Below are 13,189 nucleotides of genomic sequence, written 5' to 3'. Positions count from 1 at the left end.
AAAGTGCCTAAGTAGGTTATATACCTAACCCCCATTGCTTTGCTTAGGCACTTTTGAAAATCTCAGCAGGCTCATATCTTGCACATCTGAAAGTTCTGCAGCCACTGCTCATCATCCTGAACCTGCATGATAATGCGATCCCACCGATCAGTGCTTGTTTCTTGGTCCCAGAACCAGTGCTCCACCATCTCTAGGTGCTCCATGAATGCCACCAAGAACCTTGAATTGTTTCTTTCTATGTCCCACTGCAATCTAGCCTCCAAGGATTCACCATTTTCCCTTCAGCTCCTCTTGTGGCTCTGCAAATACTGCAGGATCATATGCCCTGTGCTTACAATGCTCATGACAATAGGACAGAGCTGTGAAGATCCCATGCTTCTCTCAGAGATGGGGGACAGCTAGGAGGGACACGCTGGTTTGTAGGGATTTTGAAAAGAAGGCACAAAATATTATGGGACACAGATTAAATTATGGGACACTGCATTATGGAAAGTTGACCCCATGCTTCCAGTCACCCCTGCATGACTCATTTCAGCCCCATCAGGCCTTGCAAATACTTCCCAAAACACCTTGCACTGGATGGTGGTGAGTTGCACAGTGGGATACCTACCCACAGTGCACTGCTGTCTGCATTGATACAAGTTTTCCTGGTGAGGACACGCATTGCCGACACAAGGAGCAAAGTATGCACACGCGCAAGCAATGTAATAACCGTGGCTGTGTGCTGATGTAACTTAGGTCGACATAATTTTGTAATATAGACATGGCCTTACTCCCAAATTTTCAAAGCACCTAATGACTTAGGAGCATAAGGTCCATTGTCTTCCAATGAGACTCAGGTTCCAAAATCACTTAGGCCTTGTCTACACTAGGAACTTACATCTCTCAAGGGTGGGGAAAAAAATCCACATCCCCAAGAGACGTAGCTATAACAAACTAATTGCGGGTGTAGAAACGTTAGGTTGACAGAAGAATTCTTCTAGTAGCTAGCTAGTCTGCTACTAGCTACTATTTCTCGGAGAGGTGGATTGTCAATGCCCACAAGAGAACCCCACCCTTTAGTGTACGTAGTGTCTCCACTGAAGCCCTTAAACAGTATAGTATTTTAATAGTAGACATATCCATAGGCACTTTTACCTTTCGGAGCTTAAGTCTCATTGAAAGGCTCCTAAATTACATAGGCACTTTTGAAAATGTTACACCACATGACTCCAGGAGCTGAGGCTTTAAGAAAACTCCAAATAGTGTGAGACCCACAATAAAAAAAATACAGGAATTGGTAACATTGTTTATTTAACCTTTATATATACAATAGTAAAACTACATTAATTATATAAATTATTATATTATATTATGAATTAAAAAGAAGACTTCCATGCCAAAGTAAACTTTTAAAAATATTTCAGATCTTCTGCTGGGGTAAATCAGCATAACTCCATTGAAATAAATGGAACTATGTCAATTCACACCAGCTAAGCTTCTGGAAAAGTATACAGAGCAATTGTACCAACCAATCATCTACTATATTTTCTTTCTATTATTTGAGATATTTGTGCTTGGATAAGTACATGTTCCATGACAGACCAGCTTCACCTGCTGCTTGATCGTGCATGGAAATCTTAATCCTGTGTTTTGGATATTACTGCTTCTCAGAATCAAGTACAGAGAGATGAACTGGGAAAGACCAAGCTGTTCTTTTAATGTAGAGGTTTATGATTTTTTCAATAACTAAGAAATGTGCTAAAACTATAGAAAAATGTGCTTCTACTTAAACAAAATATGTTCCCTTCAATATTTCAAAAGGCCCAGTTTTGATCTTGTGTGTGCTGCTGTACATCAAGAGTAGTTGTAAAGAAACTGAAGTTACACACTAATGCAAAATGGATCAGAATCAGTCCCAGAATTGCTGAAAGCCAATGGTTTTAATGTTGCACTTCTTATATTACAAAATAACTCTATGATCCAGTTTAGCTTTACAAACATATTGGGGCCATATCAATTTCTAAAAACAAATTATGATTTCTGAATTAGATCATACTCTTATTCCCTAAATAATAGTCCTGATCTTGCATTCCTTCAACACTTCAAGTTCACTGATTGTGGAATGAGCAAAGATGGCATGATTGGGACCAATGGGGGAAACTATTTTGTAGAAATCAATACTGGAATGCCCATTGATTTTGCTGGAAGCAGGATCAGAGTCATAGTTCCTTCATACATTTCTGAAACTACAGCAAATGTCAGGTGGATTATACCGCATGGATGAGAAAGCATCAGGCTTAGAAGCTTAGGCTACTTCTCTCTCTGGATTTTTATGAGGAAAATATCCCAAAGCAGTCCAGACGGCTTTTCTGCCTTGCCTTTTCATTAGCCTCTCCAACTCCATTTGAGCATGGATCGCTGCAATGCCCTCAAACAGGCTGAGGGGATGGCTGAGGGGAATGGAGAGCATGGGTATGGATATGAAGGAGAGCATGGGGCCCAACTTTCTAGTGGCATGTCAGAAAACACATGGCAAAATAGTTTCAAGGCAGGCAGTCTCATGAATAATAATGGTTGGGCAGATAGCGAGAGTAAATATTCACACTTTGAGTACGTCTACACTACGGGATTATTCCGAATTTTACATAAACCAGTTTAGCAAAACAGATTGTATAAAATCGAGTGTGCGTGGCCACACTAAACACATTAAATCGGTGGTGTGCGTCCATGGTCCGAGGCTAGCGTCGACTTCTGGAGCGTTGCACTGTGGGTAGCTATTCCGTAGCTATCCCATAGTTCCCGCAGCCTCCCCCGCCCCTTGGAATTTCCGGGTTGAGATCCCAGTGCCTGATGTGGCAAAAATCATTGTAGCGGGTGGTTCTGGGTAAATGTCATCAGTCACTCCTTCCTCTGGGAAAGCAACGGCAGACAAGCATTTCACGGCTTTTTTCCCTGGATTGCCCTAGCAGATGCCATAGCATGGCAATCATGGAGCCTGTTTTGCCTTTTGTGACTGTCACCGTATGTGTACTAGATGCCGCTGACAGAGGCGATTCAGCAGCGCTACACAGCAGCATGCTTTTGCTTTTGCATGACAGCAGAGATGGTTACCAGCCATACTGTACCATCTACCATACCATAAATTGGTAATAAGATGATCATGGTTACCAGTCATTTTGCACTGCACCATTTGCTGTTATCATAAGTGCCCCTGGCTGAGATCAGCCAGGGGTGCAAAAGCCAAAATTGGGAATGACTCCCTGAGTCAATCCCTCCTTTTTGGTATCAAAAAATAGAATCAGTCCTGCCTAGAATATGGGCAAGTGTACTAGAGAACCACTGTATCATAAAACCAGAGAGCACAGCTGCTCTGTGTCAGATCCAGCAGAAATTATGAGCTGTATGCTATTCACAGGGGGTGCTCCTGCAACAACCCCACCTGTTGATTCCGTTCTTCCCCCAGCTTTCCTGGGCTACCGTAGCAGTGTCCCCCCACTTGTGTGATGAAGTAATAAAGAATGCAGGAATAAGACACAGTGACTTGTTAGTGAGAAATGAGTGGAAGGCAGCCTTCAGCTGCTATGATAGTCCAGACAGGACATTAAGCAGTGTGGAGGAGAGGAGCCCAGCATCCCGCTGCTAGTCCAGGGACAATTGAATCTTTTCTTTACACATGAAGGGTGGGGGCTGATGGAGCTCAGCCCCCTGTTGCTATGATGAAGACAGTTACCAGCCATACTGCACCATCTACCAGGAAAAATCAGGAGCTTTTTACACAGGCGCCCATGATTGACCTCACTGAATGCTAGTCGGCATGGTTACCAGTCCTTTTGCACTGCCCCATGTGCCAATAGGCAGATGATGACGATGGATATCAGCCATATTGCACCATCAGCCACCCATGGCGGCGGGGGGGAGCGAGGATGTTGGTGTTGACTGCTGCAGCATCGCGTCTATCTGCAGCATTCAGTAAAGATAGGGTGACATGTAAAAGAGTCAAGAGAAGATTGTTTTCCCTTTCACTTCTGGGGGTGGGTGGGGGTGTGTGTAAATTGCTGAGCTATGCCCTGAACCACCGCGGACACTGTGTTTGACCCTAGAAGCATTTGGAGCTCAGCCAAGAATGCAAATGCTTTTCGGAGACTGCAGGCACTGTGGGATTGCTTGAGTCCTCCAGTCCCCGCTCCAGTCCCCCCTCCATGAGCGTCCATTTGATTCTTTGGCTTTCCATTACGCTTGTCACGCAGCAGTGCGCTGAGTCCCTGCTATGGCGTCTGTGTGGAGATTTATTAAAAATGATTTTGAATTTCGTCTTCTGTAACAGAGCGCTGATAGAACAGATTTGCCTGCCCTTACTGCGATCACATTTGCATGGTCCATGCTGGAGCTCTTTTTTTATTTTGATTTCGGACTGCATCGCCACCCGTGCTGATCGGAGCTCCACGCTGGGCAAACAGGAAATATTCAAAAGTTCGCGGGGCTTTTCCTGTCTACCTGGCCACTGCATCCGAGTTCAGATTGCTGTCCAGAGCGGTCAGTGGTGCACTGTGGGATACCACCAGGAGGCCAATACCGTCGATCTGCGGCCACACTAACCCTAATCCGATATGGTAATTCCGATACTAGCGCTACTCCTCTCGTTAGGGAGGAGTACAGAAACCGGTTTAAAGAGCCCTTTATATCGATATAAAGGGCCTCTTAGTGTGGACGGGTGTGGCGTTAAATTGGTTTTACGCTCCTTAAACCGGTTTAAACGCGTAGTGTAGACCAGGCCTTTGGGATCCAAATTTGGAAAGTATTCAAGTAGCTTGATTCTGTTGTTCAGGTTCTGCATGGTAAAATACACTATCGGGAAAATTTGCTTTTGCACAATGTGTGCTTAAGAGAAAAGAAGGAAAAAGGAAAGATAAAACAGCAGAAGCAAAAGCCATGTGTTCCTTATCTGCAAATACTCTGCAGGATGGGGATAATAATTCTCCTGTGGGTATTAGATCAAACTCGCACATAAGGAAAGTAATAGAAAAGGACTTTGCTAGAGGAATAGATTATTGAATGTCTAAATAATTTGTGTTACATGACTGGAAGAGATTTTTTAAAGTACAGAGCATTAACTGCTATATAACACCAAGGAAATATTTTCAAGGGTCAGGCTGGCTCTGTCCTTCAGAATAAGATAAATAAATAGTGTGGCACAATCTACTGTACATGATCTGATGATCAAAAATATACTAATATACAAAATATTACTAAGAAAAATGTGCGTGTCAGAAAAGAATTCCATCAGCCAAATGGCCAAGTGATTTGAAAGTTAATGAATCTGCACTCTAGCTGTAAAATGAGTATTGAACTACAGCAAGATGTACTGTGGCCAGCTGATCATGTTCAAACAATTTCCAACCAGCTCTAGTTGCAATTCCTTTCCTGCTTCCTCCTTTTCCCTGAAGGGTTGGAATGTGCTGCTGGGCCATACCAGCAATAAATTACTACTTCATGGGTGGTGGGTGAAGCTTCCCCCTTGGAAAGGCTAGCCCCCTGCCCCTGGGGCAGCGGGGAGGAGGGGGACTGATAACTCAGCCCCTCCCCCCATGGCCCTGGCTGACGCGGCAGGTGGTGGTGGTGTGAGAGCTCCGTCAGGGCCAGAGAGAGGAGCTTCGAGCTCAGCGCCAGCCAGGGTCAAGCTCTCAGCTCCTTGGCCCCACCCCATTCCGCTCCTTCCCCTGAGGCTCCACCCCTGTTCTGTCCTCACTCCTCCTCTTTCCCCGAGGCCCTGCCCCCACTCGCTCCTTTCCATCTCCCCTCACCCCCGCTGTGGCCCCAAGACTGGAAAAGCTCTGTGACCCTGCCGTGGCCCCAGCACCATGGCAGAGGAGATTTTTCCAGGGGCCCCCAAATTGGCCATGGCCCCCGGGCATGGGCCCTGTGGGGTCCGTGCAGTAATCCGGCACTCCCCCCTGCCCTAATGGCATGAGGTTTGGGGAGTCTTAGCCACCCCCAGCCTCCCTTACGCACCACCCAGGTACTGCTTCCTCCTGGCGCAATGGCCTGACTACTCTGGTCAGAGAGTGAGGCCAACATTTTGCCCTTTCCCACCCGCTTCAGGATCCTGTCCACATATAAGGTCTGGATAGCCCCACATAGTGGTGTGTGGGCAGTGGAGTCCTTACTCCCTTTTATTTCTTTGCATAGGTGCAGATTCTGTGGCAGGAAATTGAGATTTCAGTGTCATAATGTTACCTAAAATGTTCAGGGAACACACCACCAGCAGCCCCTCCTTGAATATTTTGTTTCTTCTGGAGGTACATTGGGCAACTGGTTTGTTCTTTATGAAAGAGCTTATCATCTACTCAGTAACTGAAATGCCACCATCGCTTGATGAACAGCCCACTGTCTTTAAGGGATATAGGTACACTGGCAGCACCCCTTAATGTAGTCTGAAAAAGTGGGGGGCCTACCATAATCTGGAAGCAGCAGCTTTGGTAAAGCAGTGCTTAAAATGCATCCTGTTGTATTTAGATGGAATATATGGGCCAACTGTGTTAACACAACCCAGTCACTGTTCAACATTAAACAGTGTTAAACAAGATTTGAGGTTTGGTATATAGAGACTTCAGTCTGCTTAGTGCCATGGCAAACACACCGTTAAACATTCTTTTAACCTTTTATTAAAGATACAGAAAAAGAAAGAAAAACAATTAAAGCATTTGAAATATAAAGTTTTAAGTAAGGCTTTCATTTTAACAACATCCCTTGTTCCCTTCCCTTTAGCTGGAATGAGTTTTAGAAGAAAAAGCCCCCTTGTCTGACAGTCTCTTAGATCAGTGGTTCTCAAGCAGGGGTACACGTACCCCTGCAGGTAATCAGAGGTCTTCCAGAGGGTACACCAACTCATTTAGATATTTTCCTAGTTTTACAACAGGCTACATAAAATGCACTAGCGAAGTAAGGACAAACTAAAATTGCATACAGCCAATGACTTGTTTATACTGCTCTATATACTATACACTGAAATGTAAGGACAATATTTATATTCCAATTGATGTATTTTATAATTATATAGTACAAATTAGAAAGTAAGCAATTTTTCAGTACGAGTGTGCTGGGACACTTTTGTATTTTTATGTCTGATTTTGTAAGCAAGTAATTTTAAATGAGGTGAAACTTGAGGTATGCAAGACAAATCAGACTCCTGAAAGGGGTACAGTAGTCTGGAAAGGTTAAGAGCCACTGGATTAGATGGTACTAAAGATGATGATAATTGGGCTCTGGGGAAAAGAGAAGGAGTTAGCTGAGATGGACTGGAGCTGTTGTTGTTAAATCCATTTCATCCCAGGTGGTGTTTGGGATTCAGCTGGACCCAGTAGAGGTGGTGATGTCATCTGGGTCTCTCTTTCTGGCTGGCTCTCGTCAGGACAACTATCAGGATTAGGACAAAGGCCTGGAGCCCCAGAAGATAGTGGGGGTGGTAGCCACGACAGAGAAGCTTTCTTCAGTGGCCAATATTTCCTCCCCAAAATCTCTCTCTCTTTTTAAAGTCCCACAGAGGCAGTGGTGGGAAGAATGGCCTGTCCTCTCATTATTGTGTCCTCCTGCTAGATCTAGTTTCCAACATGCCAGTTGTGGTTCACTGATTACTGGTTCCATACTTCTCATCTTTAGCAGACATGATCTTAACAACACAGTCCTTGAGTTGTATCAGCAGGCCTTTTTGTTTGTACTGATTCAGTCTGTCTCCCTTTCATACCTTTTCCCATCAACATGTGTTATTATGGGTTAATGTGACATATTATGAACTTTCACATACTCCTTACAGTTAAGCTCACAATTTGGGTAAATCTGTAGATCCAATTATCACAACATAATCTCAGCAACCCCGCTTGATTTTTATTTTATTTTTTGTTGGGTCTGTGACCCACTGCAACCCTTCCCTCTCTTGGCCCTCCTAACCAAGCCACCCACTTTAAGCGCTGCCTACAGATACTTCTGTTTCAAGAAGCAGTTGGATCAAATGGAAGCTTTCTACAGCAGTCACCACCATCTCCAGTGGATGCTAAATTCTGCATCAATTTCCAGGCCCTATAGTTAGATTTCTCAGCTTTGTGTTCATATTTTGAATAGGGGGATGTAGCATGGAACTCAAAAAGACTGAAAGCAGTTACTCTTAATTTATATTCAGAACACACTTCATTATATTCAGTGTCTCTCAAGCTGTGAGTCTGGTCTACCTGTGGAGGTGCTGACCTCTGCCAGGAGAAGCAGAAGCAAACGGAAAGAAGATTGCGTTAAATTTTAATTTAATTTTTTTAAATGGTTAAAGATATGGAAAAAGCAGAAACCAGCTCTGAATTATGACTATTTCTCAATACTAACGATTGCAGAGGGGATTGCTTATTTGAGGCCCAATTTTGTGATTTCCCCGGAAGTCACTGAAAGTTGTAGCTTGCAGGATTAACCTGCATAACACCCACTATTTGAATAACTAAGGCCTGGTCTACACTAGGACTTTAAATCGAATTTAGCAGCGTTAATTCGAATTAACCGCTCAACCGTCCACACCAGGAAGCCGTTTAATTCGACCTAGAGGGCTCTTTAGTTCGAATTCGGTACTCCACCCCGACGAGGGGAGTAGCGCTAAATTCGACATGGCTATCTCGAATTAGGCTATGTGTGGATGCAAATCGAACTTAGTAGCTCCGGGAGCTATCCCACAGTGCACCACTCTGTTGACGCTCTGGACAGCAGTCGAAGCTTGGATTCTCTGACCAGCCACACAGGAAACGACCCGGGAAAATTTGAATTCCTTTTCCTGTCTGGGCACTTTGAATCTGATGTCCTGTTTGGACATCGGGGCGAGCTCAGCAGCACCTGCAACGATGCAGAGCTCTCCAGCAGAGGAGACCATGCAATCCCAGAATAGAAAGAGGTCCCCAGCATGGACAGACCGTGAAGTCCTGGATCTGATCGCTGTGTGGGGCGAGGAGTCTGTGCTTTCGGAGCTGTGCTCCAACAAACGGAATGCAAAGACCTACGAGAAGGTCTCCAAAGCCATGGCACTCAGAGGATACAGCCGGGATACAACGCAGTGCCGCATGAAAATCAAGGACCTGAGACAAGGCTACCAAAAAGTCAGAGCGGCAAACGGACGCTCCGGAGCCCAGCCCCAGACATGCCGCTTCTACGAGGCACTGCATGCCATTGTAGGTGGGTCTGCCACCACTGCCCCACCAGTGACCGTGGACTCTGAGTATGGGATAGTGTCGACGGGCAGTTCCTCGGCGATCTTCGCCGATGGGGAAGATGAGGAAGGGTTTGTGGAGGACGACGCAGGCGACAGCACTTACAATACCGCTTTCTCCGACAGCCAGGATCTCTTCATCACCCTCACAGAGATCCCCTACCAACCCTCCCCGGCCGTTAACCCGGACTCAGAATCAGGGGAAGGATCAGTCGGTAAGTGCTATAAACATGGAAACATTTATTTTTTAAAAAACAGGAATAAAAAATATATAAAAACTATATAAAAACTTTTCCATATAAAACTATATAAAAAGAAGGTCCACACATATAGGGATGGAACAGAAATCCTCCTGGGACACTTCCACGAAGCTCTCGTACAGGAGCTCGAAAAGCCTCCACAGGAGGTTCCTGGGGAGAGGTGCCTTATTTGGTGCGCCGTGGAAGCACACTCTTCCGCGCCAGGCCATCCTAATGTACAGCGGAATCATTGCCTCCACCAGCATGGCAGCATATGGTCCTGGTCTGTGCAGGGATTCTAGCAGCATCCTCTCTCTCTCTGTCCGAGTGACCCGCCTCAGGGTAATCTCGTTCGGCGACTGCTGCGTCTAATTAGGGCAATTAGTGTACTGTTACTATTGTGAATGCTTGACTTTTACTTTGCATAGCAATGACCTTCGTTTAACAGCCACGTGGTGGAGGCCGCAGAGGAAAAGCATACAGTGATCTTTCCCGGGCACAGCCGCGAGGGGCTGGAACAGGGTCAGACTTTATGCTTTCCAGATTGCCTTCAGCGGGAGGGCACAGCTATCCATTAACTGTTAAGCAGCCTATAGTGTAGTGCTTACCAGGCCTGGCTGCTACACGGATTCAGCTGTACCGTCCCGCTTGTCCGATCTCCTGTGCAAGACCGCAGCCAATGAAAGCGTATTCCGAAATCTCGAACTTGTCCTGAGAGCTCGTGAGACTAGGTTCCCTGTATGGTCTTGTTCACAGAAACTGACTAGACTGTGTTCAGTGTTCGCAAACATGTATCTTTTCAAGGAAATCACTTCCTTTTTCCCATCACACAGCTGCGGCTCTTTCACGAACTGCCCCAGCATCCCCCTCACAGAGACTGGCGCAGATTAGGCGGCGAAAGAAAAAGACTAGGGACGACATGTTCTCAGAACTGATGGCTTGCTCCAGAGCCGAGGCGGCCGAGCAGAGACAGTGGAGGGAGACCCTATGTCAGCACCAGCGCTCACACAGCGAACGGGAGGACAGGTGGCGGCAGGAAGACCAGCAGGCGACTCAAACGCTGCTTGGGCTAATGAGGGAGCAAACGGACACGCTCTGGCGCCTTGTAGATGTTCTGCAGGACCGCAGGCAGGAGCAGAGAGCCCCCCTGAACTGTATCTGCAACCGCCTTCCCCCGCCACAAAGTCCTGTCCCCCCCTCACCCAAAATCACAAGAAGGAGGGGCGCTAGGGGCCGTGAAAACTGTCACTCCACCCCAGCAGAGTGCTCATGTACCAAACAGCTCTCATGCCATAAATTTTGAGAAGTACTTCCCTTCCTGGATCACCCAGTCCCAAATCCAAGTTTCATCCCCCCACTGTGTAGTTGAGTATTAAGAGTAGTTTGTTGTTATTCACTGTTTCCGTCACGTTTTCCTTGTCAGAAGACTTTGTGTGAAGGGGGGGGAGGGTTTTTTTAATTGCATAGGACAGCCTCCATTACCAGGGTACAGACTTGGGGGCAGGATCAACAGCAGGACACACACAGACTGCAGTCACTAGGCACCAGGGTCAGTCTGTGAGGTGTATGCTGCCCCGGGTCAGTCTGTGAGGTGTATGGTGCCCCAGGGTCCTAGCGCCTGCCATCCACAAATGGCAAGGCAGGCTGCCCTTACCATGCCCTTCCACCCTAGCCACGAGCCTCTCCGATGCCCTGAGCCCCAGCAAGAGCCCTCATCCACGTACACATACTCACCCTTCCCACACACCCCTCACCCCTTCCTACGCCCCAACCCCAAGCCCAGAGCCTGCATCCAAACTCCGTCCCAAAGACGGCACCCCTCACCCCTTCCTGCAAACCCACCCCTTCCTGCACACCCACCTGCAACTGTCCTCCCCCCAGAGACCGCTGTAGGAGCAGGAGCCTGTCATTCCTCTAGTGTAGAAGCGGTCTGTACATCAGTCTACACCGTACCCATCACAGTCCGCGTCCATGTTTCAACCCTTGAACAGGAATTCATAATAAAAGAAAACTTTGTTAATAATCAGTGTTCCATTAAATTTATTTTAAAACGTGTGTTGGAAGGGGGGAAACCTGGAGAACGGGGTGTGTAACCGCAGATCGAAGTCAACAGTCACTGAAACAGGCTCAGGTTCAGCTTCTCTGTAAATCAACTGGAGAGTCATAGGTTACCCTGCTCTCCGAGGAACCTAGCTTTCAAAGCCTCCCGGATGCACAGCGCTTCCCGCTGCGATATTCTCTCGGCACGGGTGTCTGGCTGAGCGTAAACAGCAGCCAGGCGATTTGCCTCAACCTCCCATCCAGCCATAAAGGTCTCCCCCTTGCTCTCACAGAGATTGTGGAGCACACAGCAAGCAGCAATAACAACGGGGATATTTTTTTTGCTGAGGTCCGAGTGAGTCAGTAAGCTCCGCCATCTCCCCTTGAGACGTCCGAAAGCACACTCCACCACCATTCTGCACTTGCTCAGCCGGTAGTTGAAGAGCTCCTTCTCACTGTCCAAGGCGCCTGTATAGGGCTTCATGAGCCAGGGCATTAGCGGGTAGGCTGGGTCCCCGAGGATCACTGTAGGCATCTGCACATCCTCAACCGTTATTTTGTGGTCCGGGAAGAAACTACCTGCCTGGAGGCGTTTAAACAGACCAGAGTTCCTGAACACACGCGCGTCATGAACCTTGCCCGGCCACCCGACGTAGATGTTGGTAAAACGTCCCCTATGGACCACCAGTGCTTGCAGCACCATAGAAAAGTAGCCCTTTCGGTTAATGTACTCGCTGGCCTGGTGGGCCGGTCCCAGGATAGGGATGTGAGTCCCATCTATAGCCCCACCGCAGTTTGGGAATCCCATCGCGCTGAAGCCATCTATGACGACCTGGACGTTTCCCAGGGTCTCTACCTTTGAGAGCAGTTGCTCAACGATTGCGTGGGCTACTTGAATCACAGCAAGCCCTACGGTAGATTTGCCCACGCCAAAGTGGTTCGCTACTGACCAGTAGCTGTCTGGCGTTGCAAGTTTCCAGAGGGCTATGGCCACTCGCTTCTGCACAGTCAGGGCTGCTCGCATCCGGGTGTCCTGGCGCTTCAGGGCAGGGGCCAGCAAGTCACAGAGTTCAAGGAAAGTGCCCTTACGCATCCTGAAGTTTCGCAGCCACTGTGATTCATCCCAGACCTGCAGCACTATGCGGTCCCACCAGTCCGTGCTTGTTTCCCGGGCCCAGAATCGCCGTTCCACACCATGAACTTGACCCATTGCCACCATGATCTCCACTGCGCGACGTACCCTGCTTTGTGAGAGGTCTGCGCCACTCTGTGACTTCCTGTCCTCACCGCGCTGACGGAGCCTCCTCGCCCGATTTCTCAGCAGCTGACTGTGGAAGAGGTGGACGATAAGGTGCGAGGAGTTGACAACGGCCATAAGTGCAGCGATGATCGCAGCGGGCTCCATGCTCGCAGTGCTGTGGCATCCGAGCTGTAACCGACCAGAGAAGGGCGCGAACAAATTTCCCGCCGGCGCTTTCAGGGAGGGAGGGCATGATTGACGGTTCAATGATGACAGTTACCCAAAACCACCCTCGACACATTTTTTCCCCCAGCAGGTATTGGGGGCTCTACCCAGCATTCCAATGGGCAGCGGGGACTGCGGGAACTGTGGGATAGCTTCCCACAGTGCACCGCTTCCAAAGTCGACGCTGGCCCCGTTACTGTGGACTCAGACAGTCGAATTAGTGTATTTAGT

The sequence above is a fragment of the Mauremys mutica genome, chromosome 3 (genome assembly GCF_020497125.1).
Source record: "Mauremys mutica isolate MM-2020 ecotype Southern chromosome 3, ASM2049712v1, whole genome shotgun sequence".
Taxonomy (NCBI): domain Eukaryota; kingdom Metazoa; phylum Chordata; order Testudines; family Geoemydidae; genus Mauremys; species Mauremys mutica.
The sequence above is the reverse complement of the archived record's forward strand: the minus strand, read 5'-3'. Positions refer to the sequence as shown.